Genomic DNA, 27458 nt, shown 5'->3' with positions numbered 1-27458 from the left:
GGGCCCTATTTCTCCAGAGAGTATTTTTTGATCAACAAACCCCCCAGACGGTATTTTTCATCCAAAAACTCCATTTGGAAGGTAATTTTGGTCAAAAAACCCTTTCTGGGAGGTATTTCTGGCTGCGCTAGTGAATAAGAGGATACATTAACAATATCCCACCTCCAAACTGCGCCTGTAACCCTTCCTCTTTCAATAAACTGCCCAAGAAGATGTCTCAAAGTCAGGCCTCATCGTTAGCCGACTCAACTATTTTTGGAATACAAGCATCACAGAATCGCTTATGCGCGCATATGATATGTTTGCTAGAGTTTCGGAACATCTTTAGCCTTGTTGACAAAAATTTATCCCACTGCATTTTAAATTGATTCTCATAAAGTCGATTATATATGAATATATAAGCACCATTAGCGGTAACGCTTTGGATGATTGTTTAAGCAACCATCGGCGATACACCGGGTGATTTAGCACAAACTTTAAAATAGCTTTCGAAACAAAATTAAGTTTTCAATTGACGCCCGGTGAGATAGCTATAATAGTAATTTTAATTATGAAGTCGTTACAGCCATAGCTGATGATGTGATAGTTGTTAATATCTGATTAGTTTTCTCGAGAAAATAGTCAACTTTGGATTAATAACCGTTTTGCCCCCCAAGTTAAAAGCCTGTCTGTGGGTTTGGGCCAGTTGTGACTGCTTTTGGCTAGGGAGCAAAAGATCCCGTTATTGCAAAATAAAGGGAATGGTCAGTGAAAAAAAAAAAAAAAAAAAAAAAAAAACACGAAATACTTACTGAAACTTACTGTTTATAAGAGCCATGAAGTCAAGCTCACCAACTCATAAAAGTAATGCCAAACCATGTCTAAACCAACTGATGAACTATAATAAGAAATATCTGTGAGGATGAGACGTTAATGGTCTGGTGCTCTGGCGTAAGCAACGAGGTGCTAGACAAAGTTGCTGGTGGTTGCTGATGATGATGGTGATGTGACTTTTGTCCTTTTTCTGCTGATGCTGTAGAGTGCAAAAATCATGGTGTCAACTGTTCGCCAGATAAACAGCTGTGGCTAATATACACAAGATAGTTGCGTGTATGTCGCGGTTTGGATTTTCTTCCAGGTACCATAGCATTCAAAAAGATGCCAAATGATGCCTATGAGTTGCTAAAAAAGGATAGTTTAGGGATATTTCTAAGTGCCAACAGAGTGTTGTAGTGGTTAGACGCCGGCATCTTATGCCCAAGACGCAGGTTCGAACCTGGTTCTAGTCGGCGGAGTTTGAAGTTGTAGATAATCGACTGCCGTACGGATAATTTGTGTTACTGTTGGGTGATGGTCTTATACTGCAGAACTGATGTTGAGATACTGAACATGCTTCTGTGTCTGAAAATGTATTCCTTTATCGGTTATGGACGCATCTGCGAAGTCATATTTTATCTGTGAGTAGTGCACTCGAATTCATCACTACTTAAACATTTTAAGGTGGTCTGGGACACGAAAATCGTCATATTTTGCATTTTTTTTTATCATTTAAAAAACTTTTCCGCTATTTCCTGTTTAAAAAGGCGTTTAAATCTTGTTTCTATCTTTTGAACAAAAGATATTATTTTTGTTGCATGCATTTAACAAATGTTATATTTAACTTTAAAACTTTAAACGCATTTCCTTTCTATGATGTAATTTTTCCCGATTTTTTGCATTCAGACTCTTATAAGTCAAGAAATGATAAGAATAAAGTAATGAAATTTGGAATACATCTTTTTTCAAACAGTTTACCTTCAATTTTATTTTTTATTCGGCAAATTTGAAAAAAAAAAAAAAAAAAGGTTTCTGCAACAAATTAAAACAACCCCATTTAAAAACAATTTAATTTAAATGATATTTTTTAAAAACATATTTATGTTATGATTTTGCTTATGTAATAGATATTGAATCAGTGCAAAAATAGTCAGAACTCTAAACTGTTTAACAATTTTTTTTTTCAAAATGCATCCCTTAAAAATGTCTCCTCTTTTTTTTTGCTTATTAAGTGCCATACTAATCAAACTTGTATTTCAACTAAACTGTTAAATTCACTTACGGCATAAGGCAATTTTAATGACACCTAAAACATTTTATTACTCACTCTCTGGATCATTTGTCTGCAAATACAAAGCATTAGGGGGGGAAAAAAAACATCGTGTGATACATTTAAACAAAGAAATGAGAATCAACTTTTTCTTGAATCTTTTCTCAGTTCACATGGATTGGATAACTTGAACTTGTCTAAAATTTCCACGAAAAACTTTCTTATTTATCAGAGTTATCAATCATTAGACCAGAGTTTCCCAAACTGTAATCCACGGACCCCCGGGGGCCCGCGCCATGGGGTCTGAGGTGCTATCCAGTAAAACGTTAATTATAATTGATATAGAAGGACGAGTGACGATATTTTAATTCAAAAAGAAGCATTTATGAGTAACATAATATAAAAGTTAATAAAAAAAAAGTTCTTGCTTAAGTACATGCAGGACGCAGCCTCCTCCCCCATTCGGAATTCTCGGAACTAAACGCACTACACATTACCGTACACTGTTAAAACCAGAAGTGCCACAGGGGTACAGAATTTCACCCTAGGGTGAAAAAACGGTGACTCAGGGTGCAACAGAGGCTAAGAAGTGTCGTTAAGGTGCTTTTGGTTCCTCAGTGGGTGAACAACGTTAACTCAAGTGCTAAAAGACCATTCAATAAGAGAGCGACTCGCTGCGCATGCGCCCTGACAACAACCCCAACGACAACTTCAGTTTGAATGGCGAACGAAGGAAGTTGCAACGAAATTTACTTTCACATTGAATGAAGTACAAATCTCTATAGGAAGCAATAAAGGTGCCATTTTTCTCACCTAGGGTACCATCCTTCACCTACGGTGCACGTTAGGTGAAGGGAGCCAGTTTTTCACCTTTGCTAAAGGTGCAATTTCGGCTCTCTTTCGGGTGTCGCTGGTGAACAAGCGTTTCACCTTTGAAAGGTGCCAAACGCAACCTGTAGTTTTAACAGTGTATATACTCGCGTATAAGTAGATCTTGCGAAAAATGTCAACCTCCCAACTTTTAGATGGAAAATCGGGAAAAAATCGAAAACCCACGAATAAGTCAAGCCCCTACTTTTAGAAAATATTGGGAGCATTTTTAAGGGACATCATCGGGAACATCTTGTTTTGTTCACTTACTTCAAAAGCTCATTTGTATCAGTAAACTTGTTAAGGAAATTTGGGGATAACGTTTTTAATCCCAATTTTGAGTTTCAAATAGAATTTTACTTTCATAAATCAAAATAGTAATGCAGAAATGAAAACCGGACAAGAGCTCTGAAAAATATACAGAACAATGAAGAAATAAATTTAAAGGAGAAAAAAAAAGCGTAAAATTTTATTTCAAAAAAATAGATATCACTTTGTTAACTAACTAATTATTTGTATTATAATTTATTTTTTGCTCTCGCCGGGGGTGGGAGGGGGCGCAAAGTTCATAATTCTTCCGAACGTGGTCCACGGAGGTCTGAAGTTTGGAAATCTCTGCATTAGACAGTGAATAATTCACAGTTCATTCACACAGAGTTCTTTTCTAGTGCCGACGGAAACTACGAGGTGACGTTAATGACGAAAGCCACGGTATATTATTCCGGCGAAATTGTGTGGAAACCTCCTGCACTTTACAAGAGTACGTGCGAGATCGACGTCGAGTACTTCCCATTCGACGAGCAATCGTGTTTGATGAAATTTGGATCATGGACGTACGACGGATATGAGGTACGCTTCAAGCTTATGTGACGCGTTAAAAGAGTTCTGGGCCATTCCACGGAAAACAGTCATTTTGTCCTGCTTGTGACGCCTCATATATTTCATAGTTGGTGTAGTTGTTGTTGTCGTGTTCCAGCTAGGTTGGCAATTTGGGGTGCGCTGCATCACTTTTTCATCTGTACTGTAATTTGGTGCAAAGTCCGACTTCCACAGTACACACATGCCAAAAGGACCCAATATATTTCATTAAAAATTATAATTTAAAAAAAATGTTCAATTTTTTTCCGTTTAACTATTAACAAACTTATGAGTGAGTTCTTCATCAAAAAATTTCGTCATTAGCCTTTGAAATTATTGTTTTTTAATGAAATAAATGAACCGTCACGGACAAAGGTTGGACTTTTTCGTGGAATGGCCCTTCTCCGATCCACTGCAAAGTGCTCAATGAAATTAAATTTTATTTTCTACTGAAGAAAAAAAAATTTCGTCTATGAAAAAAAAAAAGGATCGCAAGTTTTTTTTTTTTTTTTTTTTTTTTTTTTTTTTTACAGCTACTTTTAAGTTTTTTTTTAACCAGCTTCTTTACAGTTTTTTTTTAAATTTTTTTACAGCTTCTTTTAAGGTTTTTTTTAAGCTTCTTAATTTTTTTTTTTAATACCTTTACCTCAGAATCAGAAGGACGTAAGTCATGTTATGATAATTTTAAAGGAGAGGGGGGAAAACTTTTCTCTGGCGCAAGCAAATGATAGGACGCTTGCTTTTTTAATCCTCATTAAAAAAAAAAAATTGAAAAAGATTTTTTTTAAAGAATGACATTCACGTAGCTCGATGCAGCATGCAGAATAGGCTTCTTCATACAATGCACTAATAAACGGAAAATCACAATTTTCGCACTTACGTCAGTCTGATTCTGAGGTACGGATATTATCTGTAAATATGTTTTTAAAACGATTAGATACGGTATTATACATGATTGCTTTCCTAGTCATATATTACTTAAGGATTATCTGACTTAAGATTATTCGAATTAATTGTATTCGTTTCAAAAGCATATCTGGCTTAAAAATTTCCTTTTTTAAAAGATATTTAGAAGAACCCATTTATAATAACTTTTTCGGCTCATTTTTTTTTTAAATTGAGCATTACTTAATTTTCAACGCTTAAAAACGGTAATTATGGAGGATTACTCTTTACATCACACCTAATTTAGAAATTTCTCATTACAAATACATTTAAATGAAATTATTTGGAAAAATATTTTTATTTTCATTTAGCCTGCTTCAAAATAGTTATCTTTTTTTGATATTACAATTTTTAAAGCATCTTTTATTTTACAGGGTGCGGCGAAAGGTTTGCCCTCACTTTGGAGAGCAATAAATAAAATACTATTAAATATAGAGGATTAGAATTTTTTTTACTATCTTTGGTACTTCACAGTTTTTTTACATTAACGTTTAAAAACGATATCTGCAAGATGGCAGCCTCCAGAAGCAATGCACTTATATAGCCGATTTTGAAAGCTTCTGTCTGCGTTTGAGCACATTTGAATCGGAATGGCGTTCACCTCTTCGATGATTCTCCTTTTCAGTTTTTGTAGGGTATGGGCATTCGATGACTCCCCTTTTCAGTTCTTGTAGGTTATGGGCATACGATGATTCTCCTTTTCAGTTCTTGTAGGGTATGGGGACGATGCCCATACCGTACAAGAACTGAAAAGGAGATTCATCGAAGAGGTGAACGCCATTCCGATTCAAATGTGCTCAAACGCAGACAGAAGCTTTCAAAATCGGCTATATAAGTGCATTGCTTCTGGAGGCTGCCATCTTGCAGATATTGCTTTTAAACGTTAATGTAAAAAAACTGTTTGAAGTACCAAAGGTAATAAAAAAATTCCAATCCTCTACATTTAATAGTATTTTATTTATTGCTTTCCAAAATGAGGGAATGCCTTTCGCCGCAGCGTGTACATTGTAATTATTACATTTCTTGCTGCATTTTTATTTCATTTTTTGATGAATCTCTACATAGTATAAAATTAAGTCCCCAAAAAGCGTCTGTGTGTTTGAACTCGCAGATCTTGAGAACTACCCGGCCGGTTGCGCTGAAATTTTGACAGTTTGTTCCTTTAAGTCCTCAAAGGTTTGCAGACCAGATCGAAATGTTTAATGTTCTATAGACCATTCAAGTATATACGTTATCCTCACATATAGGATAGCGAATATCACTGATAGAGTGATGCTCTGACGTCACCTTGAAGAAAAGTGTCGATAACAAACACAAAAAAAATTTGAGAATTTAACATCAGCTTTAATTCGTCGAACTTGTCAAAAGTCAATGTAATGATGAGACTGCAGTAGATACGTTTCGTACTCTTTAAGACAGAATCAAAGGAAGGAAAAGAAATAAATAAAGACGTTCTCACGTTTAATTTTCAATCTCACTGTTTTTTTTTTTTTTTTTGGTAATATTTCAAAAGAAAATATACGATCGGTTAAAAAAGTAACAATAGAAGAGATAATCTCTACATAGTATAAAATGAAGTCTCCAAAAAGCGTCTTTGTGTTTGAACTCGCAAAACTCGAGAACTACGCGGCCGATTTTGCTGAAATTTTCACAGTTTGTTCCTTTAAGTCCTGAGAAGGTTTGCAGACCAGTTCAAATAAAATTCGATGAATAGTTCTTTTTTTATTCCAATTTACGTCCAATTTTCACATAAATTCTCAAATATGGGGGTGAAAAATTACTTGCACATATTAATATTACATATCGTTCGAAAGGGTAGAATTTTCCGCGTTCTACGCAATTTGTTTCAATGCTCTAACTTTATTACGGCAGGAGTTATTTGCGTTTTTAGCTCGATTTTTTTTAGGTTTAGCTGAAATTTAGGCACTAATTCCTTCATTAAATAAATCAATAAAAAGTGAAGGAATTGTGCCACAGCTTTCTTTTTGACGCCATTGGAAAAAGGGACCTTTTTTACTCCAGATCTAACTCGACCTATGGCCGAAAAATAAGCTTTTATCTCGAAAGGAAAAAAAGGTACAAACATTTTTAAATCAAATTTAAGAAATCTCGATTCCATTCAAATTGTGAACCATTTTCTTTTGCATTTTATTCCTTAAGCTTTTTTTATTTTGTGTTTCCATGGTTACGCATTTTAAATCCATCTTCCTGGATTTAATTTCTTAAAAGTATTTTAATATCTGTCGTCATTGTTTGGAAGGGAAATCATAATGTTTGTTTTTTACTTAATTTTTACGCCTGATTGTTGAATATACATCACTTGACACAATTATTATTTTCAAGGTGGAGTGGGCAAAGCCGGGCAACGCAGCTAGTGAGTTATAGATCATTAATGTTACGATTACGACACATGTATTGCTTTCTCCTCGCATTATATTTAGTGTCAAAAAAAAAAAAAAAAATCAGAGAAAGTCTATTGAAAGCTATACCAAGCTATAAGTTTTAGACGCAAATTGATCAATAACAGAGCATAGGCATTCAAAAATAAAAATTTAAAAAAAAGTTTACCAAAAACTGTTTCAAAACCTGGCTACTCTCTTAATTCCAAAAACTTGAACTCAGCATAAATCAAATTCATGTTCTCTTATTCTTTAAATAGATAGTAATAAACAATAAATTGACAACAAGAAATAAACGCAGCAAAGCAGAAATTTCCTTTCACGCCAATAAAGCATAGAAGAATAAAAATCACGGCAAGCAGAAAAGAATCAGTAAGCGCAGCAGGTGCCACCACACCAGGCCATAAAGAAAAGGATTCCTTCTTCCGACGCAGGGGGTCGAAAGGGGTTAAAATGATCAGTAGGTCACGCCTCTGATGGAAAAAGAAAAGAGGGTTGGGGACCTCAGATCTGGTTCGACGTGATTTCGTCACATTTGGTGCGAGGTTCTCCCAATAAAATCTCAGCCTCGCTTTTTGGGTGTAGGTTAATCACTCATAAAGAACGTTCAGACGTCCATTCTCTTGTAACCACTTTCGGGATTGGATTTTCCGATCACGTGGGCTTGATTCTGTGCAGACACCCTTTTTCGTTCTTTTTACCTGTTCTGCCATTCAAGAAAATAGAGGCTTATATAGAAAAGGCATGGAGGTAATCTCAGAACATGTGAGCAACTGAGGCTGGGTTGTAAAAAATGTGAAGTATTAAATTGAACGAGCATTTATTTAACACAATAAACTTTACCATTTTTTATTTGATAGATTCGATTTCTTTTCCTTTTCTGTTTTTGATCGTGGAGGAATTTTGTTTTTAAGTTTTTAAATGTAATTGTTGGGTTTTAAATAGGTCAGTAGATGCATAGGCGTGCGCACGGGGGTCACCAGGGGTACCGTGGTTTCCCCGTTAGCACATAGAAATAAAAATTAATACGAAAGTGGCTAAGATTTTACGTTTTTTAGGTTCATTAATTTCTTATCTCATACTCTTTATTTACTCACAATATTTGAAAATTTTCTTTAAGCGAGCAAGTATAGGAGTTTTTCCAAGCCCAATTTCAACCCCCTGGTACAGTGGTACCCCCATTTCTGAAGCCCTGCACACGCCTATGTGTAGATTCATTTCGGTTGAGTGATTTTATATAATTGAGTTAATAGGGAAGAGGCTAACCAAGGAAATATAACAAGGAACTTCAGTGGAGACATTTGTGGGATAAGTTACAGCAGGGCCTTTCTATTAGCTTTGCAGGGCTTGGCAAAAACCACTAGATTCGAAGGGGTTCAAAAAGTACTACCAGAATATTTGCCAAAACATTATTATTATTATTATCATTATTTTTTTAAAGCTCAAAAGCATTTACATGTGTTAATTAGACTACTTCATTGCATCAGTAACATTATTTTAAGGAAAATCATGTAAAATTTCCTGACAATAAGAAAATATGTCAATGAAAACTTACGCAAAAAATATTTTATTTAGGTAAAAGATGTATGAAGCAATTATAGTTCATTTTGTAAGATATTTCTTAGTGAACGAGTGGCGGTGAAGTAAAACATGACATTTGTTTTTCATCCCAAAAGGCGCAAATGCAGGTTTGACTCCAGTGTGGCAAAAAATTGGATTAGTAAATGTTATTTCATAAACAAATAAATAAATAAATAAGTTGATGTTACGCCAGGAAACTTCTTTATACAAATCAACGAATATCTTCCCATAAAACATTTTCTGAATTAAAAAATATATATACATCTAAGTTATGAACTTACGTGAAATCGCGCATTATTTCTAAATAGAAATATCTCATCTCCATGTTTAGTATAGTCTCTAATGAAAACAAAAAAAAAAAAAAGGTTTAGTGCGTATAAAATAAAAGTTATATCAAAAGACATAAAAAAAATTTAATTAATTACGAAATTGAAAATAAGAGAGTGATAACTAAAACTAATGTCATCGTTCAAAAGAACGATCATTCTTTTTTTAGGAGACCGGACTGTACTATTCATTTTACGGAGTTTGTCTTTCACACCCGTACGTTCGTGAACGACGCATATCTAATAAATCTGTCAAACATTGAGCGAAAAAAAAAACGAAAAAATTCGGTGATGAATTGATGATGACGATGAAACATCCAGAGCTGAACCAAGGTTCAGGCGCTGGTGCATGCCTAAAATCCGTTAAGTCAGACCTTGAGTTACACGAATAACATCAATGTTAAAATTACAATGTGAATTGCTAACGCTTGCTACGGGGTTACAAAAAATCCTGTTTTCAAAAAAAAAAAAAAATAAATAAATAAATAAAAATAAAAATAAAATAAAATAAATAAATAAATAAACAAATAAAAATACGGGTAAAATTCAGTTCATGAAATTAATTTGATTTTTCACCATTCATTTAATTCTTCTTCTTCTTCTTCTTTTTTTTTCTTTTTAAGTTTTACCGTGTGCTTACTTCTAATTACGATTTTCTGAGCTGCGATTCTTTCCTTTTTATTTTTATTTTTCTTTTTTGTGAATATAATCTAAAAACTTCAGTTGATTTTTTTCAAATATTTTGCTTTCTTATGACGTCAAACGTGTAAAAAATTTCTCAAAATAAAAGCGCTAGAGAAAAGGAGAGAAGTAACCAGGGTTGGTGGTATTATGCATCAAAAACTTTACCACCTGCTGAAAATCCAATTTCCTCTCCTTAGTTTATTAGAGTTATACCTGTTTAAACACCGCAAGTTTCGGCTAAAATTTTCCCACCAACTTCCAAGTAATAACGAAGGCCTAAATCTAAACGAGGAAAAATTTAAATGCGCATATCCGATGAACTTCGGATGGAGAAATGTGCGAAAATTCTTGCTCTCGTTTCCGAGAAGAACAAGAGTAAGAGCAGCAAAAAAGGCGTAATTTAATTTAGCCTGTTCACTTTCTATTTTCTTATTTTAGTTCTGTAGTTATGTAAAACTATGTCAAACTTCAAACAAAAATGGATTTGAATGAAGGCTATGGAAATGAATCTTCATATATGTATATTATATATATGTGTATCCTATGTGTGTCGTTATTTCATAACTTTTCATTTGATAAAGTAATTTTTCAAATGAAGTTAGTCATGATACAGTAGTAAAGTAGTTTCATTATATTAGTAAATGAAAAAATTTGAAAGCATTTCATTGTTTAAGCGCATTTTCAATACTTTAGAATGCATATGTGATCCTTCTTTCTGCTAAATTAAACTTAAATCAAATCAACTAATCGTAATATTAAAAAAAATAACTACATAAATAAATAAAAAAACAGTAGAGACTGCCTTTTTGCATTTGCTCAAAATTTATTTATTTAAAAATAGACAAATTTTGAAAAACAGCAAAAATTCGACAGATCCGGGAGGAAGAAGAGGAAAACGTACCTACTGGCGACGAAAATATAAAGTTTAATGAGTGCTCTGAACATCTTAGACAATGAGGTAGTGAGAAGCAAAGGGATGCAAGTGGACTATTTTAACTTTTGAGTGAAACGCGTTTAAAGATCAGATCTTAGGTAGGCCTTCATTGAAATTTTTTTCTAAATCATCCTGTACAGCAGCACCTACCAGGACTACAAGTACAATCTCTTGCCCAAAGACAAAGGAGAGGTTCACCAACCATGTGTACTCCAAATTTTTAATTTTGCCACTTGCAACCTTTTGCTTCTCACTACCTCAATTGTACCATATCAAGATGCTATTTTAACGCCCAATAAAATTTTAAACAATGAAGTTGGTACGAATAAAACCATGGGTTTTAATGAAAACTAAGAAGATAAATTGCCAAGATCTAATTTTGCATTATAAGCAATATGTACCGTTATTTCGTAACCTTACCAACAGCAGTGGCTAAAATTGAACCCTTAACATAAAATTGTGTGACTATTACATAAGAGATCTTGTCGCTTGACGATCTTTGATTGTCACTGAAAACTAGTCAACAGGTTGTAGAAACTTACGAATGTCAGTCTGGGGGGAAGATGATAAAGTGACATTGTACTGACTTCTTCACATTGTCATGTGAGCTGTCACAAAAAATTTATTGCAACGACATCGCAGTGAATTTACTAGGAACTGGTCACAAATTTGTCACATTTTGACTCCTGTGACGCTTAATCCCGTTGCATGAGAATCATTAAATGTCACTGAAAAGTCGTCAACAGGTTGTAGAAATCTTCGAATATCAGTCCGAGGAAAGATCACAAAGTGACGTTGCAGTGACTTCTTCACATTGTCACTATTGAGCTGTCACAAAATAGTTATTGCAGCGACGTCACAGTGAATTCTTGAGAAACAGGTCACAAATGTGTCGCAGCTTGACTACTGAAGTGTCACAATTTAATCACTTTTTGTCCGTAACTTTTGCGACTCGCAGTGACGCGTAACTATATAGGCGACTGGTGCATCAGGAAAGTGCGCGGGGGGCAAAAGTGTGGAGGATAAGGCGTGGCGTCTTTAAAATTGATTATTTGTTGTAATGGTAGGCTATATTATTAGATTTTAACACAACTGATAAAATGACGTCCAAGAAATATGGAATATGGCCTCAAAAATCGAGAAGGATGGAAACCATGGACGTCCCCATTCCAATTCAAAGGTCTATTCTTATGAAATTACATGATTTGCAATTTTTTGTTTTATACTCGTGAAATAAATCGATTCACCCATTAAAGAATCACTTTTTAAGGGGTCTCAATGCTGTTACCATGCCAATGCGCGTAGAAAGAAAGCTCGATTTTTAAAAATCTGTACCTCCTAAAAAAAAACAATTTAGTAATTTGATTTTTTAATGATTGTAAATGCATATATCAGTAAACAATTTAGTATGCTTAGATTAGTTTTAAATAAAAAATTATTGTCTTTAAAATAGAAAAATCTGAGTGCCTTTTCTCGAAATCGTGAAAACTGAATGTTTCACTCCATATATTATGCTGAACTAAGAATTAGGCTAATCTTTACAAAACAGGTCTTAAATTGTACAAATATATCATAATCAAATACAATACTCCTTTTCTTCAAACCAATTTAAAACGTTAAATATTTTTTTAACTTATAAAACCTAAAATTTCTTAGAAAACTGAGAATTGAGGGTAAAAATTGTCATAAAATATTTTTTTCCATATATTTTAAGTCAAATTGCTGTATAAGTTTTAAAATAAGTTACAAAAAACATTCACATAAAATCTCAAAGCAATAGAACGGCAAGTTTTTGAAATGTAATGCGCGAAACTCCCAATTTTGCGTTTTGAGAAAAATGCGTTTAAAGTGGGCGTGACTGTATCCTGTCAAACGCAAATTCCGGAAGTAAGCAAATATATTTTACTAGTGATACCCGCACGGCTTTTGCACGTAATAGAAAATTTAAAAGTCTTTTGGTTCGCCTGTATAATTACAAATAATGTATATTGGATTTTCTCGCCAATTGGCTTGTGCCCATGTTACGGTTCCACGCAATAATAATTTCGTAATTTACTCGCGTCCACCTTATGATAATTTTGCTCTTCAAAATATTCTAAAAATTGGATTAAAAAAATAACCACGTCGAATTTTCGAAAAATCGCTTCGAGGTGCACACCCTCGTGTTACAAACTGACTTTGTGCCAAATATCATGAGAATCCGCCGAACGGTCTAGGCGCTACGCGCGTCACAGAGATCCTGACAGAGAGAGATCTGGACAGAGAGATATCCAGACAGAGAAACTTTCAGCTTTATTATTGTAAAGATTTAATGTCTCCGAAAGTTTTTCTCGTATCGATAAAAACTTGGCATTAAAATGTTCAGAATAAACGGTAGTACAACATATTTTTTTTTCAAAAAAAAAATTGATTTTTTTTGAGCAATCACGATTGCTTATTGTTCTCATTTGACTGTTTTTGGCGTTCCTATCATTTTATTTTCCCACCGCCACCCTCCGCACCATCACCGTCGACGGGCTCCTCACGATGCTGCTCCTCTAGCGAAAGCCGTCTCCAGGTTGCATCCATGTCCTACACACGCGCGCATACATACACAACTACACACACACACACGCACAAACACAAGCACATAAGCACACATACACACATACACAAACATATACACTCATACACACATACAAACACATACACACACGCATACATAGAGAGACACCCTCCCATACACACACAAAAACATACTCACAACTATCCACACATTCATGCCTGCACACAGACACAAACACACATGCCTACACACACATAACCATAACCCGTACACACAAACACATACCCCCACACACAAACACACACGCCTACATACACACACTCGTGATTGCGAAAAACATAATTTGAATTCAAGATGTCAAAATTCAAATTAATTTTCTCTCTCTCTCTCTCTCTCTCTCTCTCTATATATATATATATATATATATATATTATATATATATATATAAAATTAGATTAAAAACACTACTTAGTTAGTAAGTCAAAGGGGTCTAAGTAGTGTTAAACTACTAAGTAGTTTAACACTACTTAGACCCCTTTGTAATTAATTTTTAACTCTGAAGAGTGAAGAGGCCTCGTAACTTTTGGAAAGAGATTTTAGAGATCTTTAAGAAGACCTCTTCACTTTTGGAAGTGGAGCTGTTTGTCTCTCTCTTGCCCTTTCGTACGAGGCTCCTATACTTATAAGGGACATTGCATATTGTGATATCATGATTTTTTCTTAATAAAGTAATTTTCGTAAGAAAACGTTAGTCATAATATGGACATTTTCAAGTTGGTGGTTCAACGTATCAGTAATTAAATATTTTTGGATTATTTGAGCGAATTTTCATGGCTTTAAAATAAATGCATATTAAGTTTGTTTTTTTTATTGCATTTAGTTGAAAAAAAAATTAACCGAGAGAAATATTAGGGAAAAAATCTATTATAAACTTGATGAAATTCCTTTGTGCTTGAAAAATAAAAATTAAAAATTACGACTTATAATTTGATCGAAATAGCAAATTGCTGCAGACACGTGCTTTAGGGCTGCATGGAACGCCTTTTTCAATGCAAAAAAAGTGAGCTTTATTTCGTTCAAATACGTTGTAATTTCTAATTTTGCTTTCTTTACTTTTGAATCAAATCCATTTATTTGAAAATATACTTTACCCCCTACCCCTCCAAAAGAAAAAAAAAACGAATATTTTACTGATAAAGAACAAGTAGAAAAAAGACACTTTGGAGCGCAGATATAATGTTTAATGAGTACGCTGAATGTCTTACCAAAAAAAAAAAAAAAAGATTGTAGTAAATTAAGATGCTATTCTGAGAATGAAGGAGACGATCATTATCGCGATAATTACCTCTGTTTTTTAATATCTACTATGGTACTCTCTCTCTCTCTCTTTTTTTTTTTGTAAAAACAATACCTTTAAATATTTTTTACGATTAAAGTAACCAGGTTAGATTTTTTTTCCATTTAATATTTTGTCCTTAATAATGAGCGATGTCGTATTTTTCTGCTCTCAAAGTTATTAAATTATAAAAGCGTACATTTAATTTTAATATAATTACGTTTTTTAATGATAACTACTTTTATAATTAAGTTTAAATTAGATAAAAATTCTGCTGCCCACATTGTTAAAATGTTTAAAATAATTTGCTAATATTCTTTTGATATTGGGTTCGAATTGTAATTATTTTGGAACATATTTGCTTTAATTACATTAGTCGTCTAAAAGGGCAGAGCATGGGGAAACTTTACGATCTTTTGCCATCGGGGCATCTTCCTCTTTGCTCTGATTGAAATTTTATATTATATAAATTCTTAGATACATTTTTATTTACAGAAAAAAATCTTTAAAAATATTTTGAAATGTATGTTATAACTGATGAAAATTAATACATTAAAGTTTTAAAGTCTACATTGGCATACGATAAATACGAAAGCTTTAGTTTTCATAAGAAAACGACTATGATAACGGATGATAATAAAAGCTCAGTCGAAGTGATGAGAATACAGTGAAGTATTATTTGAAGGGCTGTGCATTTTAAACTCTTAGTTTTAAAAACTGGTAGGAAAGCTATTTTTTTCTAATCTCCGGTTTATCTAAAGACCTGTAATTATCGTTTGACAAAATATCCGTACCTCAGAGGCAGACTGACGTAAGTCCGAAAACTGCGATTTTTTGTTTATTAGTGCACTGCATGTAGAAGCCTATTCTGCATCTAGCTATGTCAACGTAATTCTTTTAATAAAACCAATTTCATTTTTTTACCAGAGTTAAAAGAGCGCGCGTCCTATCCTTTGCATGCGCCAGAAAAAGATTTTCCTCTCTCCTGTAAGATTATCAAAATGTTACTTACGTCCTTACGGCTCTGAGTTACATATATGTTCTTGGTTTTTTAATTAACGTTTTTAAAAATATATTCAGCAATGTTTTGCAATCTGCTTTGTTTGATTGTTTTACATTTATTAATTCTTTCTGTACTGAAGTACAATATATATATATATATATATATATATATATATATATATATATATATATATATATATATATATATATATATATATATATATATATAAAACGCTTATGCGTGGCGCAAAACGAGCCTTTATTTCTTTCTCTCCGTTGGCAACGATCCGCTTTGTTTACGATCGCTGTTTACAAGTGCTGCAGACTCGCTTCTAGCGTTAGATGTCTAGCGTTAGAATTTCGATTTTTTGAATGAGTGTTTTCGATCACTTGAATATAATTTAAAAAGAAAAGAGCAGTGTGCTTGGGAGTCTTTAGATGAAAGATTTAAACGCTGATCGGTAAGAAATGCTGCCGATAGGATTAGGCGCGCAAACGCACGCCGTGAACCGCGAATTGCAAATCGAGTGAGTTCTGTAAGTGTTATCAAACATATTTCCAGTATAATCAGGCTCTTTACCGGTGAATAGAGTAGAAATGACAGTGATAGTAATGAAACTGGAGAAAAATATTATTTTGTTTTTAAAAAAATGCTAATAATAACACTGATACTTATCTTCGAATGCCACTTATTTTATCCGATAGTAACGTGCCTTTTAAATTCAAACGTGAACAATTTCCTGTTAGATTAGCCTTCCCCTAATAACTATAAATAACGCACAGAGTCAAACTTTTTGATAAAAATTTTTTAGATTTGACAAAACCACTTTTCAAGATTATATGTAAGGCAGATGACAGATATGTAAGTCATTCAAGAGTCATAGTATCTGAAAACCCAGAAATTTTCTATCGTGTGTGAAGAGAAGTATTATGATTTTCTTCTCTTTTTCTTTTTGAAATCCTTTGATGTCGAAAGGTTTTCCCTTAACCATAGTGCTTACAAAAATTAAAGTTCCCTGCTTACGAGAGCTGCAGAATCAGAGGAAAAATGTCTTACTCTGACTACAGAATTTTTTAGAGACTACGACTCCTTTACCCAAAATTAGTCTCACTCTGGCTGTGACTCCTCAAATATTGGGAGAGCTGCGAATTTTGAGAGAAAATTACTGACTCCGTCTCTTGAAATTTTAAACCTTCGACTCTGACTCCTTTACCATAAAACCAGTCCGACTCCACAGCCCTGCTATAGCTTACCACAAAAAGAAGGTGGATGACCTTAATGCAAAAACATCATTTGTAATAGGTTGTTTGTTATTATTTTGGAATAGATAGGATTAGCGAGACCATGCCTCCTACTATTTGGTGCTTTCTGGAAGATTCTACCTATGACAAATAATGTTTCCCTTCAAGGTCATCCGCCTTCTTTTCGTGGTCAAGCTTAACTAACTGCAACCTGTAAATACTGATTTTTTTTTTTTTTTTTTTGCAACCACATTTTTTTATATACAGTGAAGCACCGCTTATACGTTTTTGAAGGGACTATGAAAAAAGCGTACAGATAAAAAAATGTATAATTTGTAAAGAAAATGTATATTAGACCCTCCAGGGACAATTTAAAAAACGTATAATTGATAAAAACGAATAGAAGAGAAACGTATAAACCGTGCTTCACTGTATTATGCTATTCCACATAGACTAAATGAATTTATTGGACAATTCTCATTGCAAAACATGTCACTTATTTTTGCAATGCATTGAAGTTAAGAACTGAACAACAATGACAAAGTAAAGCAACAAATTGAATTGTGAAGACCTGAAGAGCGAAACATTTCACATACTTTTGCAATGGCATTGATGTTAAGAACTGAGCCACAGTGGCAAAGTAAAGCAACAAATTTGGAAACCTGATTTTACTGCTAATATGTTTTCACAAAATCATTCTGACCATCTGCTTTATTTATAGTCATTAGGAAGGCTAATCTAACAGGAAATTGTTTACGTTTGAATTTAAAAGGCATATTGCTATCGAATGAAATAAATGGTATCCGAGGTATGAGAAATATTAGCGTTATATATATATATATATATATATATTTTTGCTACAATGATATTTTTCTGCAGTTTTATAATTATCAGTCTTAGGTCAACCCTTTTCCTCCAGTAAAGTGCATGATTAGTCCGTAAATGTATTCGGAAACACTTGCAAAATTCTCTCGATTTGAAGACGGTATAAATTTGTGCACCTTAGCATATCGGCAGCATTTCTGACCAATCTGCGTTCAGATCTTTCATCTAAAGACTCCGTAGCCCGCTGCTCTCTTCTTCGTAAATTATATTCAAGTGCTCTGAATTCCAGAGGCTCAGTGGTAACCCTTCCACACTGCAGGTCCGGGTTCGATCTCCGAATTGGGCATGATTGATTCAGCTGTTCATTCCTTCAGTGGGTCGATAAAATAAGTTCCAAGTATGCTTGGGAACTAAACACCGGGGGTTCCGCGTTAAGCTGACCTCTTAACCGGAACATCTGCCTACCCCAGAGCCCTTGGTTAGAAGGAGTGAGATGGGTACAGTAGGCCCTGGTCCTCATAAGCTGTCGTGCCACTGGATTTGGTTTCTTGACTTTTAAAACACTCATTCTAACATTTTTTTTTTACTAAATCACTGCTTTCAGAGAATGTCAGAAGTTGCTTGCTCCTTGCAACTGTTAGACATTTTGAAACATATATATATATATACATATTTTGACACTGAACATAGTATACGTTAATGACTATGAAATGTTTTTAAGTGTGTTAACATTGTGGGGGTTTTTTTTCGCTGCAATTTCTTTTGCATTCAGTAAATGAAGGAAAGAAAGATTATATTATGTTTGTAATTTTAGTACAAAAATGTTCCTTTGCATACTTCTCTCAAAAGATAATGGTATTGCAAACTTTTGCTTTATAATAATCCAATGCACGAGTTGCATGTCAAAGTAATTGTCCCCTTTTAAATGTCTGCGTAAGCAGTTCCGGGGGTTGGCGAGCGCTAGCGAGCAAATGAAAAAAATCCCAAAATATGCTATGGATAGCAAATTAGCAAATTGATAGCAAAAAATGCTATCAAATGTGTTGTCTACTATAGTATTATAGAGCAGCTTGTGGTGCCTATTGAACTGAGTAGTGAAGTTCATTTTGGTTGACTTGTTCAGATTATAAATACAATATATGATGGTGTTTCTTTATATATATATATATATATATATATATATATATATATATATATATATATATATATATATATATATATATATATAATATATATATATATATATATATATATATATATATATATATATATATATATATATATATATATAGATTCTTTTTCAATAAATAAAATTTTGCTTTTAAAATCTCAAAAATACACCCATTACAAAACTACTTGATTGACTCCTTCGCATGCAACGCAAATAGCCTCCCACGGTAGAATTAAAGCTTTGTTATGTAGAACCATAAATTCAATTTCTTCGCTTCTGAAAGTTTTATTACATCCATCTGGTTAAGACTTGTGTATCTGAATGAGAAACTGCGACAGCACAAAGACGTGTAATAAAGACACGGCAGATCTAAATGAGGTAAATTTAAATGCGCATACTCGATGAAGTTAAAAGAAATAAAGAAGGCCCGACAAAGTCTTATTTTTATGTCAGAGCGAAACTAAAAAAAGGCCCCCAAAAGAAACTCTTTCACCAAAGAACAGCTTCCATTCTGATTCAGTTCAGCTTTTTCCAGATTTTACAAGATGAAGCGGTGATCAAACGAAAAGTGTGGCGGCCATAAATTTTCCTCTCCTCCCGTTTCTCACAACTCAAGGAAGAGGAAAAATAAGAAAAATTAGAATCGACTTGATAAAAAGTGTTGATCAGAAAAGAGAAATGGCGCGAGTTGAGTTTTCGAAAGCAATCTTGCTCTCAGATGTGTGTCGAAACTGTTCCGGCATCAGACGATCTTTTCAATGTCGTCCGTTACGCGCGACTGCAGACGACACAATAGGAAGCCAGGAAGAATAAAAGGATGATACGTATAGTTGGAATTTGTCAGCTGAAAATATCCCAGCGAAACCTGATTTCTGAAATGAAAGACTTTGTAGAAAAAGAAGAACTAAGAGACAGGATTTGTTTTTCCTTTTCACTGCAATATGTATTTTTTATTGCGTTGAATTATAGAGAAAGTCTCAACAAACAGCTCAGCTTCCATATAGCAGACCGTTCTTTAATAATGACATTTATTCCAATTGCGCTATTACCTAAATTTTTAATGCTGTGAATTGATTCATATATATCTGCAATTGAATCTGCTGGAACAATATGGATCCAAGTTCGCTTTTAACGCATTTGGTTGCATTTCCATACTCTCCCCCTCCCCATCCTTCTCATGTTTCATTCATTTTTGAACAGTTGAAAACAACTTAACGTTAGCGTCTACGGGGGAATTTCGGAAAAATGTAAATCCTGAACTAAAAGGTGGACTTGCTCTAAAAGAATTCGGAAAAAGAGTTTTTCACAAAAAACGAGATTTTTTTCCCCCTTGAAGTTTGACTATTTTATGGCTAATATTTAAACAATACATTTTTGTTTATTTTTTTTACTTTTCCGCTTACAGTAGAATTCCGAAAAACGCTTATTTGAAAAATCAAATTTTACACTGAAAAAAAAGAAAAAGTTGAGATTGATTGATTATCAAAATGAAGTGATTTTAGAGTGTAAATCTTGTTTTTTTAAATATATAAAAGATTGCTGTGAGATAATTTTTTTAAAAAATATTTCCATTCTTCAATTATTTTTTGTTAATTTCGGCAAAGGCAAATTCAAAATGCCTTAACCTTTTTTCCCAGAAAAAAGAGCTGCAAATGATTTTATTTTTGATAACACTTATTTACTTGTATATGCACTTTTCACTTTTTTCATTTTGCAGTTTTAGTTACATATTTAAAAAATATATTTTTTGGACAATTGAAAAAAAAAAATAATAATTCTGAAGCGCTTTTTTTCACCCAAAAAGAGCTGCAAACGACATTATTTTTAATTGATTAATTATTTTTTTAATGAACTTTTTATTTTTCAGTTTTTTTTTTTGGAAAATGATTTAATAAATAATTTTTTGAAAAGGTGATATTTCAGCTGACTTTGTATTGCACAAAAAGGTGCACTTAGTTTTTTAGAATTATATTTTTATGCCTTCAGATTCGAAGTTGTTTTATCGGGAGAAATATTTTCTCGCAATTCTATTCTTTGATTTGTCTCTCGCTAAATTGTACACTTAAATATCAGACAGAACTGCTGAATTTAAAATGTTCTTCGCAAAAAAATGCCTTTCACAAATAAATCTTACCAGTAAAATACTGCCTAACAATATGACAGAAGGAATTTAATAACAATTTTATGAAATCGAATAGTTTTTCGTTTTCGACGTGACGGAGGCGACTCTTATTTTAAGGAATGATAAAGAACTTACGTTTGAAAATAATATGCGACCATAGCTAATTGAGAGTACTGATCTAATGCAAGGAAATCTGTGTTGGTATGTAGAAAAGTTGGCTCGTTTAGTTTTAGACTTACCTTCTTGTTAATAATAATGCTTTTAATTTATAACTTGTGACACAAAATAATCTATTATTGTTATTTATTATCTTATAATACCTAGGCAATTATAACATGATATTGAATGTTGCAATATTTTTACGTGAAGTTCTTAAAGCGTAAGAGTAATAAAAGACGTTATTCAAGCTTGTTTTGAGAGAGGTATGAAGTCAATTCGTACATCTTCTCTGTATGAACAAGCATACCTTGCAAACAGTAAGGGTTACACAACGGTAACCTAGAATGCTAATACTTTTATGTACTTAAAAAAAAAAATTGGACACATTCTTATTTCATTATTGTGCACCGTTATTTTTTATGCTTCTTTTAAAGAAATTACGATCATTTTAAATGTAATCAAGATAAGATTAACATGGGTCAACTGGGTTGGAGACAACGCGTACATCACTTTGCGTGTTTGTCAGTGCAGTTCTCACGAAAATGCAATATTTTAAAGACTCGTTTTACCATTGTATTAGAAAAATTGTTCAAAATTTAAATAAAGAACATTAAAGATAGCATGGAAGTGATTTCACTCCTTAAATGAAATATTTTATAAATTTATAGAAACAAATGACGATAAAAATATGGGTACTTTACTTACGTTGAAAATAATAAGAATAAACATCTACGTATTTAGCAAAATATTTGCTTTAAGTAGTACTACAACGCAAAATAATAATTTAGGGCTCTCTGAAGATCAGTTTTCAATTCATACATAAAATCCATCAAAATGTTTTTGATATTTATTTACAAGGGAGAATATATCGTCGCTAAAAGGACGAATGTGGCGTATCTCACAAAAAAAAAAAAAAAATAAATAAATAAATAAATAAATAAAAATAAATAAATAAATAAATAAATAAAAAATTAGTTATGGCCACAAGAGAATGTCCAAAGTCGATTTATAATATGATCAATGGGCGTATCTCTACAATAAATAGTAAAAAAGTTACCAGTCCCTCACACTGATGGTGGTCGCAAGCGATACAGTAAAACTAAAAATCTTTAAATCGATTTTCTGCAAAATGCTTAAAAGTGAGATATGCCCATTGGTCTTTTAGCGACGATATTATTGTGAATTCACTTCGTTACGTTGCATTTAATTGCTATTTTCAGTTATTTGCACAACTTTGTGATGCTTTTAGAAACTTGAATGCAATGTTAGATAGAAAACCTTAATGACATTTTCCACTTTCAGGTGGAATTTACGACACGTCAAACAGCAGGAAGGTACCAATCTAGTTCCTCTAGGAATAGACATGAGCGAGTTCTACAAGAGCGTAGAATGGGATATACTGCTTGTGCCTGCAAAATACAACGAAGAATACTACGACTGTTGTGTAGAACCCTACCCCGACATCACTTTCAACATCACGATGCGAAGGAAAACTTTATTTTACACAGTCAACTTGATAATTCCATGCGTTGGGATATCTTTCCTCACCGTCTTAGTTTTCTACTTGCCCTCTGACAGCGGCGAAAAGGTCACCCTTTTGCATCTCTATTCTTGTGTCTCTTACTGTGTTCTTCTTGCTTCTTGCTGAGATTATTCCTCCGACATCCTTAGCAGTACCTCTACTAGGAAAATATTTACTGTTCACTATGATATTAGTCACGTTATCTATATCTGTGACTGTTGGTGTCCTCAATGTCCACTTCCGTTCGCCTCCACCCATCATATGTCTCCATGGGTGAGAAGAGTGTTCATTCATATTATGCCTCGCTTGCTGCTCATTGCGCAGGCCCATGTACGCATCGGACGAGGACCTTGCGGAACCACCAAAGTTTTCTGTAGGGGATGTAACGGGGTGGAGTTGAGAAGGCAAAGAGGAAGAAGGCAATGGACCTCCACCAACTGTACCTCCTTTAGATAGTCTTCACGTAGGTTATGGCCGTGCGAGTGGCGCAGAAGATTTAGGCCTCGACCAAGAGGCTATGATGATAGGAAATGGAAACAATAGATATAAACAATACGCGCCAGAGACACAAAAAGCAATTGAAAGCATCCTTTTTTATAGCAGAGCATATACGAAAGGAAGACGAGGAAGAAAGTGTAAGTACTTATTTTATGTTAGTACATAATTCGTAAATTAATCTACCCGAGAAAGTGGTAATATATTTTTTAAATGTATCCTCCTACGTCTCTAGATAAAACTAGGTTCATAAGCAACCTTTTGTAAGGTAGTAGGCAATAACTTCCCAACAAGTTCAAGAAATGCTAACGCCCATAACAAACTATTTCATAATCGTCAACTACCCTTTAGCTCAAAAAATTAGAAACAAAAATTAAATGCAGCTTAACTCGAGAAGAAGGAAGGTTCCAAAAATAAAATTTATTGATGTACCTTGCAGTGAAACGCTATAACAGTTCCGTAGTACAATATTTGCATACGTGCACACAACTGAAGCGACGCTATATGTTTAAAAGACTTATTTTCGTAGTTGCTTCTCTTTCATTGCATTCTTTTGTTGACAAGAGCAGGGGGCTATATGAGAGTAAGGCCCCACTGCAGACCAAAGTCATTAATTACCCTCAGCATCCGAAAGAATGTCTCAACCTTAGTTTTTGGACTTCAATGTCAACAAATTTGCGCGAGAGATTCCGGAAAGTCACCTCTCTCTCTCTCTCTCTGAATTCATCTAAATTTCTATTTTGGAACTTTGATATTGAAAAATGTCTTTGAGAGAAATTCCATACTATCCATGCTCCAAAACTTCTCCCAACGTCCTCAAAGACAATTTTTAGTTGTATTTTGAGGACTTAATTTCAAAAAACAATTCCCATAAAGTACGTATTATCGCCCTCTGCATCATTAAAGATCGTCTAATATTTCGTTTTTAGATCTTCAACTCCAAAAAAATTTTGCGAGAGAGTTTCTGAACATTTCATCTTGTCAACAAAGAAAACCTACTTTTTTTGTGAATAGGGGTCTAGCTTTTTTACGTCTATTTTCATCGAAATGCTTTCTTTTTTTTTTTTTCCGAGAAATTAAAATTTTCTTCATGCAATATACATATTTTTTTATGCTTACATTTTTGCGTGAGCATACCTAATTTAGCATTATAAATTTAGAAACGTAAAATAAGATAATATAAAACTATTTTAAAATGGAACTGAATTTTATCTCCAACTGATCGTAAATTATGTAAAAAATCTTCTTTAAAAAAAAGCATTTCTAATGTAAGCATCAACACGTTCTTTTTTATTTTACGATTTTTTAAATCTTCTTTATTGCAAATTTATAATATTAATTTTCAACAACCATAGCATTTACTATTTGCCAATGTGTAATTTTACAATTTACGTAGGAGCAGATCAAACTACTACAACCACTTTTTATGAGACTACTTTTAATCAGACATTTACATAGAAATACGTTTCTGTTTCGAGAAGCATTAAGTAGCAAGTGTTTTTGATTAAGACATGGAAACTATTGAGTTTCTCTGATAATGCTTTACAATTTAAAAGTTAGCTTGAAATAAAAAAGAACATCTTTCAATAATTATTTTTCTTACGAAATGCGGAATATTTGTGAAAGATCCCTCATAATTCGCTGCCTACTCAAGAATTTTGAGATTCGATTCATTAGATCTCTGATAATTTTTTTAATTTTAAAGATATCGAAAACTGGATTTTTTTAAAAATGAATTTATAAGTAGCAGGATTTACTTGCGCTTTGGATTAGAAATGTTATAAATTGCTATCTTTCGACCTTGTGCAGTAAAAATTAAATTGCTTTAAATGTTCATATTTCATCAAAATTTCAATCTTCTAACTACAATTTTTATTCTTATGTTTCTCTTTTATGCTGTCAAATATTCTGAAAGTTTAGGAACGTTCGACGGAAAACGCTACGTGTTATGAGCCGAAAACCTTCAAATAAAATTTGCATTTTTTAAAGAAATGCTTATATCTCTGTGGGTATAAGACATATTTTCACGAAAATATAAAAATAATTTTTACATAGTTCGTTAACTTATTTCTGAGATTTATAGCTTATTCCCAGTTATCAGTGGCGCACACAGGAATTTTGCAAGGGGAAGGTGGAAGGTCGAAAGCCTCATTCTGATATTATACATCAATACGCCGTGAAACAAACATATTGACATGATTTTATCAATTCCGAGAACCAAAAATAGTAAAAAAAAAAACAATTGAATAAATAATTAGCATTATTTAATGAAATATATTTGCTTAAATAAATAATCAGAGAGCAAAATAATTTACCATTTTACATTTTCTCATAGTTAAAAAATGGATTCAAGTTCATGAATCTCATTTTAATCTGTAATTACAAAAACTATAAACATTATCACAGTGTATTCATTTATAATCACCATTATGCTTCTTATTGGCAATTCGCTATAGGAAAAATGTACAATATTAAAAAAAATCTTTCAACATGAGGATTTTATTTTTTCACTTATAAGAACTGAAATTATTGTTACTTTTGTTTAAAATTATTCTACGTAAAAAATACATAGAATCGTAATCAATCGGGGGAAAAAGCAGGATCTATGGGAGGGGTCCGGACCCCCTGGACCCCTCCCTTGTGTGCGCCACTGCCAGTTATTTACACTAAAGCATTATCAAAAACCTTTCTTCTTTGGTTTCTCAATTTCTTGCTGGTCCCCTAAAGGAAGGTTCAATTTTTATTGGAAAATGACAGCTGGAGCATACCTTTTGCGCGAAAAAATGTAACAGAGCAATTGGTCTATATTTTCTCTAGAAATCCGCAAAAATGATTTTTTTAAAGTGATCTTTTGGGCTGGTTAGTCGCCGGTTAACCGGTTACTCTTTTTGAACATACCCCAAATGACAAAAGACGACAACAGGCTCAAAATAATTTGCAATGTTAACAGTTTTGCCTCCCCCTCCTCATTTTTTTTTTTTTTTTTGAAAGAATTCAATGCTATCTCTAGCGGCTGGAATGAATGACCCTTTTTAAAAAATATTATTTAAAGGCAAGTTTACAACATTCTCAATATTATTTGGAATGTTAGCGATTCTGCCCCCCCCCCCCCACCGCTCCCCATTTTTTTTTTTGAAAGATTTTCAAAGCTATCTTTCTTTACTTTCAGGTTATTGAAGATTGGAAATACGTTGCGATGGTATTGGATCGTCTATTTCTTTGGATTTTTACGATTGCTTCTATTGTTGGAACTTGTGGCATTCTTTTACAAGCTCCTTCCCTTTACGATGACAGAATACCCATTGAGGGATTTCATGTTGCATAATCAATCTTTTTATAACTGAGTGTCAGTAATTGAGTATTATTTATTTGTATTGTTTATCCCTGTCCCTATTGGCCCTTACTTGGCAGCTAAGCCACGTCCACTGTAAAATGGACATGTAGATTTTCGTAGATAAGTAGAAGAAAATGTTTTCATTCTACAACTTGCAAATGGATTTAGGGACAGTTTTCCTTGCTGTTGCATAATACTTTTTTCGAGAAAATTAAAATTTGGTTTACACGCATTATGTAAGGTTGGACAAAGTCTAAGAATGATTTTTTTTGTGGGCTTTAAAATGTCAATACATAAGACTCAAATCTGAGTGAAACAAATTGTATTTAAATTTATAAATAAATAGGTATTTTGTTCATTACAGACAACATAAACATACATAAAGAATGCTTGCATTGTCTTTACTGATAAAAAAATCTGAAAAAAAAAAAAAATCGCTGCCTGTTGAAGTTCAGTGTTACAAAACACATTGAGTATTTCGATAAACTATTAATGAAACTAAAAGCATTTTTAATAATACAGTAATGATATGTGCTAGCTTGAAATGTTTGCTTTTAACACATAGAGCATGTTAATAGAAAAATGTAAAGCATTTTTTCACCAATGTAACACTTAATTTCGCCCTAGAAATGTATCATGAATGTGTTGTTGCTATTTTTTTTTCTTTTTTGTTCTTTTTTTTATATAACTGACTCGTTTAAAATTTTAAACTCTCAATCTTACATTATCTTCCAAGTATTTTTTTTTTTTTTTTTTTTTTGTAATCACTTTTTAAAGTATCGCAATAAGATATACATTTTCAATCAATACCAACAGGACATATTAGCTTGCTGAATTTGTTTAGCTTGTGCAATTATGAAATATTCGTAGTGCTTTTAAGGAATTTGATAGTTGAAAATGAGGGTGGACCTTTGAAATGGGAGAAAAGGATGATTATCAAATTTCTCTGTATCAAATGTTCAGAATGTTCAGTATATGAAAGATATCAAATAATTAACGACATTTTTGACGAATTCTAAAAGCCTAAACTGACATAAGCATCC

General features: G+C 33.1%; 1 pseudogene; it reads left to right on the top strand.

Annotated features, from left to right (window-relative positions):
• Positions 1 to 26406, top strand: part of LOC129220368 (acetylcholine receptor subunit alpha-like) — an 82543-nt pseudogene extending 56137 nt beyond the window's left edge.
• Positions 26407 to 27458: the final 1052 nt, after the last annotated feature.

This window comes from Uloborus diversus, chromosome 4, assembly GCF_026930045.1.
Source record: "Uloborus diversus isolate 005 chromosome 4, Udiv.v.3.1, whole genome shotgun sequence".
NCBI classification, from domain to species: domain Eukaryota; kingdom Metazoa; phylum Arthropoda; class Arachnida; order Araneae; family Uloboridae; genus Uloborus; species Uloborus diversus.
The sequence above is the reverse complement of the archived record's forward strand: the minus strand, read 5'-3'. Positions and strand labels throughout refer to the sequence as shown.